The following is a 7,385-nucleotide window of genomic DNA, read 5'->3' on the forward strand; positions in this document are numbered from 1 at the left end:
TTCTGCTATTATGCCCATGATCACACCCATCTTTTTTATCGCTGCACATTTTTCGTTATCCAGTTTAAAGTCTACTTCCTTATGAAGCCTTCCAGGACCTGTCTAGCCTGCCATTATCCTTGTCTGAAAAGACTGTATTCTTTGTACCATACAGGATTTTCTACATAAAAAATTCTTCAGATTTAAGAGTTGAGGTTTGGAATACCTGCATAATAAAATTTTAGTGACAGAGGTTACTTTAGAGCTTATTTAGTTCAACCATTTATTTTATAGATAAGAATGCTGATGTCAGAGTTGGTAAATGAGTTAATAGCAAAACTTAAGCTGGAGGCCTGACTTTCAGCTCAGTGCCCTTTCTGGGTTACCTTATTGCTTCCTGCTTACCAACTCTGCACTGACTGTTGTTTCTGCTGTTGCTATTCATTATACGTGCTGTAACCCAGAGGTAACAGATACGATAGAAATATTATAATGTATGACTCCTACATTAAGGAATTTATCTTCTTGTAATCAAAAGAAATGTGAGAGTTATAAGGAGAAAAATCCTCTGAAAAGAATTGCTTTGACCTGATTGGTCAGCAGTATGGCAAGACCTGGGGACTCCTGGGCCCAGAGAGAGTGACAAAGATACAGTAGAGAAATAAAGGAAAAAAAAAAAAAAAAGAATTGCTTTGGAGAGATGGTGTATCCAAAGAATTTCTTATTAGGAGCAAGTTCACATAGTTTCATCTATTCATAATGATCTCTATAATCCATTCTGCATAAATTGCAAAAGAATCCTGTAAGGCTTAGGGATGACTAGTATTTATTCAGGATTTGTTCTATGTCAGATGCTGTGATAGGTATTTTATATTCCACAAAACCAAACCCACTGTCCTGAAGTCAATTCCCACTCAAAGGGACAGTACCGGGCAGGGGAGAACTGACGCATAGGCTTTCCAACGATATAATTCTTTATGGAAGTAGACTGCCTTATCTTTCATTTGTGGAGCAGCTGGTGAGTTTGAATTACTGATTTTCGGGTTAGCAGTCAAGTATTTTAACCACTGTACCACCAGAGCTCTTTACATTCTCTCACTTCATTTTCATAATCACTCTTTAAGACAGGCAATAACATCTCCTTCTGTGTGGTTAAACAGAGACCCAAAGATAAATCGTCCAAGTTCAAACAGGAAAAGAGAAGAGATGAGATTTGGGCCTGTGTCTATTTGCTTTTTGTTGTTGTTGTTATTAAGTGCTGTCGAGTTGATTCTGACCCATAGCGACCCTGTACAGGGTTTCTGAGACTGCAAATATTTACAGGAGCAGAAAGCCTCATCTTTCTCCTGTGGAACAGCTGGTAGTTTCGAACTGCTGACCTTAAGGTTCACAGCCTGATTCATAACCACTGTGCTACCAGAGCTCCTATTTGCCTTTTACACCATATTAAACCAAGCTAGTTGCTTTGAGTCGATTCTGACTGATAGTGACCTGATGAATGCAGAGTAGAACTGCTCCACAGGGTTTTCAAGGTTGTGAACTTTCTACAGTGGATCACCAGGCCTATCTTCTGAGGGGCTTTGGTGGTTGGTGGTTATATGTCGTGGAGTCAATTCCAACTCATAGAGACCTTGTACAGGGTTTCCAAGGCTGCAAATCTTTACGAGAGCAGAAAGCCTCATCTTTCTGCTGTAGAACAGCTTGTAGTTTCGAACTGCTGACCTTGAGGTTCACAGCTCAATTCGTAACTACTACACTACCAGAGTTCCTTTCTGAGGTGCTTTAGGGGAGGTTTAGAATCAAAACTTTTTTGGTTAGTAATAGGCTGCTTTATTCTTTGACCACCCAGGTTGATAACAATTTGAGGTATGTTAGTGGACATTCTTGGTGCTTTGTTCAAATCCCTTCAGATCCTTTTTATTGCCCCTTCTCCTTGCCTCAATGAACCTGATGGTGCAGTGACTGAATCACTCACCAGCTAACTGAAAGGTCAGTAGTTTGAAACCATCAGCTCCTCCATGGGTAAAAGATGTGGCAGTCTGCTGCAGTGAGGATTTATGGCAATCCTGTGAGGGCAGTTCTGCTCTTTCCTACAGGGTCACTATAAGATGGAATCAACTCCACCTTACTGGGTTTGGTTTGGTTTTCTCCTTGCTTCAATGTACTTTTGTCTGCAATGGCCCACAGCTGCAATTCTTCTTGGAGCACTACCCTCAGATTACTGTAGTTGCTTTGCCCATTTATGCAAAGAACAAGAAAGGTTTGGGAGCTTACTTCCTTCAAAGTGGTCAGCCAATGACTGACAGATGCATGAACATGACATTCCAGTTCCTTTGCCCCTGGTAAAGACAAGTTTTGAGGCATAACTTACACAGTAGATACTTCCTATGGGATCAAACTGATGCTACCTCCAGGGAACTTTGCTTGTGATCACACTCCTGCTTGGCTTCTTCCCTCTCCCTGTCCTGCTTCTCCTATTCTTTTAATTTTTCTTTTCATGGAGAATTTTATTAGTAAAACACTTACACAAGTCTTTGAGAGTCTCCTTTTGAGGAACCCAACCTAAAATAGGTGTCATGTTTTAAACCCTCAAATATATGTAGCTCTGTTCTTAAATGTATCTTTAAGTCAAATCTGTACATAAGTTTTAATATTGTTCATACCTAGTGTTAGTTAGCCAAAGGCTTGCATTAGAATATAGTATACAGCGTACTTTTGTATGCGTAAAAATTAAAGAAACACTCACAGATACACTAAAGCATCTTTAACATAATAATTCAGTAGCAACAGTAATGTTTTTATGTGCATTATAAAGTAGCCCATTTATTATTACAAACCATTGTATGGCCAAACTTCATCTCTCATACTTTGGACATATTGTCAGGAAGGACCAGTCTCTGGAGAAGGATATCATGTTTGATAAGGTGGAGGGTCAGAGAAAAAGAGGAAGACCCACAGCAAAATGGATTGGAAAAGTGGCAGCATCAATGGGCTCAAGTATGGCAACAATAGTGAGGATTGGGCATTGTTTCGTTCTGCTGTGCATAAGGTCGCTATGAGTGGGTACCAACTCAATGGCACCTAACAACAACATTGTATGCACATTGAATTTTTAATGCAATAGGCTTCATGGGAGTTGGTTTGTAACTGCAGGTTGTATGTAAATTAGAAGATGATAACCCGAGATTGCCTGCAACATTTATTAAGCACTCCTGGTGCAGCTCTGTAAGATCAGCACTGTACTATGAACCACAAGGTCAGCAGTTCAAACCCACCAGCTGCTCCTTGAAAATCCTATACAGGTTCACTATGAGTAGGAACCGAGTTGATGGCACTTAACAACAACAACAACATATGCCAAGGAGTCCTGATGTGGTGCTTTATGATAAGTGTAGGACCGCAAGGTTGGTTTGAATCATAAGGTCAGCAGTTCAAACTCACTGGTTGCTCCTCAGGAACTTTATACTGGGTCACTATGAGTTGGAACAAACTCAATGGCACTTACCAACCTATGCCAAGCACTACTAAGTCCTTTCCATGTGTAAACTCATTTAATTTTTACAATTCTATGGGTAGACCCCACTATTAGTCTCATTTTATAAGTAAGAACACTGAGCCTTAATAGCATGGTCAAAGTCACACAAGCCAGTGGGCATTAGATCCAAACCTGTATTTATAATGTCTGTATTGTTCTTCTCCAGGATACATTAATTCCCCTGTTAAACAGGTTAATTCATGATCAGCCATCCTGTCTGAGGAAGATGATTAAAAATAAATTATTATAATTTCAGTACAAAACTCATTTCTCACATATTTTACAATTCTCTTTTTCTAATCCCTCACCCTCAATTAAAAAAAAAAAAAAAAGGTAGACTTCTCTTATTGGGAGGAAATTGAAATCTTGTCTGCTTAAATATTTTATATAATAGGTCATTAATAGGTCATATATTCCTTGTATACTTATGGATTATTTGCTCTGTGCTAAATTCCTAAGGGAGTCCTGGTGTGGCACTGTGGATTAATGTGCCAGACTGCAAAGCCATTTGAACTGCAAGGTTGGTGATTCAAGCTCACCTGTCACTCCTTGAAAACCCTATAGAGGGTTGCTATGGGTCGGAACTGACTCAATGGCACTTAACAACAACAATAACAAATTTAAAAGATAAAAAAAGTTTCTTACTCTTACTGAGTCACAGTTTAGTGAAGGATACTGACTTATGAAGATTTATGATACAATGTGATGTGTTATAATGAAAAAGAAAAAAAAAAAATGACAGCAAGGAGGAAGAACCAAGGAATTATGAGACAGGGCTGAAGATGTGGAGATGAGGGTAGGTAAAAAGGTAAAAGTAATTAAACTGAGTCTTGAAGAATGGGTGGATCTTTTTTTTTTTTTCCCTTAACACAGGAGGGAAGAACATATTCCAGAATCGTATTTGAAATAGATATTACAGAGGTAGAAACTAGCTTCTACCTCTACCTGTCCTCATGACAATTTTAACATGAAATCGTAGAGCCCATTGTACTTGCTCAAGTGGGCAGAATAGAAATGTCTCTTTCTCTGATGGATTGGTAGAGTGGGCTGAGTTCTCTGTTGTCTTTAAAGTAACCAAGAATTATTTTATAATTAGAATGTTTTCATCCAAGTGGTGAATATTAACTATTTTACACATATGACTCTAATATTGAGGTTTCAAACATTTTAATATGGAGTGGAGAACTTGGAGGTATTAAAGGCAAAAACCCAAAGGAAACTCACTGCCATTGAGTCGATTCTGACTCATAGAGACCCTACAGGACAGTAGAACTGCTCCATAGAAACTGGCTTCTGAGTCTGTAAATCTTTATGGCAGTAGACTGCCATGGAGCCTGTGGTGGGTTCCAATTGCTGACCTTAAGTCACTGTGCTACCAGGTAATGAGAGCACTGGGTGCACGAGAGTGATTTCTAACCTGTGGAATAAGAACCTCTTTGACTGTTTCATTGAAATCCATACGTCTGTGTGCATCCTTTTTTCAAACTATAGATACTATAACGCTTACCTTGTAAGACAGCAATAAAACAAAATGGTTGGGAACACAAGGGCTTGGAATTGTGCTGCCTGAGTTCAAATCTCAGCTTTATTATTTAGTAACTGGTGAACCTGGTTTAACTATTTAATGTGTGTCAGTTCCCTGATCAGTAGAGTAGAGAGCATAATAGTAACTCACTCAGAGTAGTTATAAGACTTAAATTAGTCAAATATATTTACATTTAGAAGTTATTAGTTAGGAAAATGGATACATTACACTGTATTTATTTAAAAAAAAATATCAGGTTTACTGATCAGAAGACCAGAGGAACCTGAGAGTACGACCCTCCTTTCAGATCTGGAAAGGAACTCACCTCACAGCTTAATTTTCAGCCAAGCAGTAAACAGGTTTCTGGGGTGGGGCGGGCGGGGAGAAACAACTAGGTTATTAAGGTAGGCTCACATTGAATGGTCAATTGCTCAAAATCTAAAGAGCAACATGTACCTAAGGACAAAGCTGAAAAACGATAGGAAAGTGGGTGGAATGCAAATTGGAATCACAGGTAGGAAGTGGGATAACTGTTGTTGCATGGAGGGGATTATAATCACTGATATGAAACAAAGTGTATGATTTGTTCAATGTAAAGCTGATGACCTGATCTGTATACCTTCATTCAATTCACAATAAAAAGTTTTTAAAGAGTAGCTCTTCTCCCTTTCCTGCTAGCTTTTTTTTTGCTCTTACTTTCTACATTAATGCGACCAGCCTATGTGTACTCAGTAGGAATGCTGTCATCTATAAAACATGATTAATTGTGACCTATCCAAATAGTCCTGGTATGGTGATGTGGGTTAATGCACCAGACTGCAAAGCCGTTTGAATGATAAAGTTGGCAGTTCAAGCTCACCAGTTGCTCCTTGGAAACCCTATACAGGGTCGCTATGGGTTGGAATTGATTTGATGGCACTTAACAACAACTACCCAAATATAGACTTTTTCCTTTACAGAAGAGCCAAGGCTGGTGCAATACATTAGTGATGATTTCAATGATGTACTTTTTCTACATTTCGTCATATTTTTGCTCATGATTACAAGATGGTTGCTGCAGCTACAGGTAGCACATTCACACTTTATTTGAACAGGAGGAAGAGGGATATGGATTTGATGTTGTTGTTAAGCGCTGTTGCGTCAGTTCTGACTCATAACGACCTTGGATATGATAGTCTCCAAAATGTCTGCCCTTTTATCAGAAAAGCAAAATTTTACCAAAACCCCAGAAGATTTCAGTTTCCATCTAACTGGCCAGAATTTCTGATTGTATACATCATGCCGTTCAAAGTGTGGTTCATGGAGCATCTTCATTGGCATCACCTGGGAACTTGTTAGAAAAGCAGAATCATAGGCTCCAACTCGGACATGCTGAACCAGCAGCTACAGTTTAGTAAGATTCCAGGTGGTTCCTATATACATTAAATTTTGTGAAGCCCTGGTGTACACCATATTGACCATAGTTGGCACACTTTGTAGACTTTGAGTTGAATCCAAATGCATTATAAACCACATTTTTGTTAAGATAGTATAGGCATGTCCTGGTGTGACACTGTAGGATAAGAATAGAACTGCTAGTCTCAAGGTTGGTGGTTCAATCCGTCCAGACTTTCCTTGGAAACCCTACAAAAGGGTCACTGTGAGCTGGACCTGACTAGACAGCACTAAACAACAACATGGTGGCACTCACATAATCCTTCATGCTTGACTTAAGCATTCACATCTTTGAATTTCTAGGTAAACTTAGCTTTGTTTCATGGTACACGGCTAGCTTGTTCATTCATACCTTATTATGGCTTTCTAATTAGTCTTGCAAAACCTGCTTAAATGCTTCTCTTGTTTCTGGTTGATCCTTGCCACCTGGGGTAGGTCTAATGGCAGTGGTAGGGAGATTCTTATTAGTGAGCTATATGCCCAACTAATTATTGACTGGGCTGTTTGTTCTCTTCTTTCTATATGTATGTATTTGAAAATAATTAAATTCAAAGTTGTTAGCAAACTCCTTTTAAAATATAGATATTGCTTTGCATATTGTTTATCTCTCTAGAAGAAACATGTATGTTAAGTGTTGTCTAGTTGGTTCCACCACCTGTCAGTTTGTCATACTCTGGTGGCTTGTGAGTTGCTGTGATTCTGGAAGCTATGCCACCAGTATTTTAAATACCAGCAGGGTCACCCACAGTGAACAGGTTTCAGAGGAGCTTTCACACAAAGATAGACTAGGAAGAAGCAGTAATGAACAACTTCCGAATATTTAGTCACTGAAAACCTTATGAATAGCAGACAAACACTGTCAGATACAGTGCTGGAAAATGAACCCCTCAGGTTGGAAGGTACTCAAAATGC

This window comes from Chrysochloris asiatica, unplaced genomic scaffold (genome assembly GCF_000296735.1).
Source record: "Chrysochloris asiatica unplaced genomic scaffold, ChrAsi1.0 scaffold00002, whole genome shotgun sequence".
Taxonomy (NCBI): Eukaryota; Metazoa; Chordata; class Mammalia; order Afrosoricida; family Chrysochloridae; genus Chrysochloris; species Chrysochloris asiatica.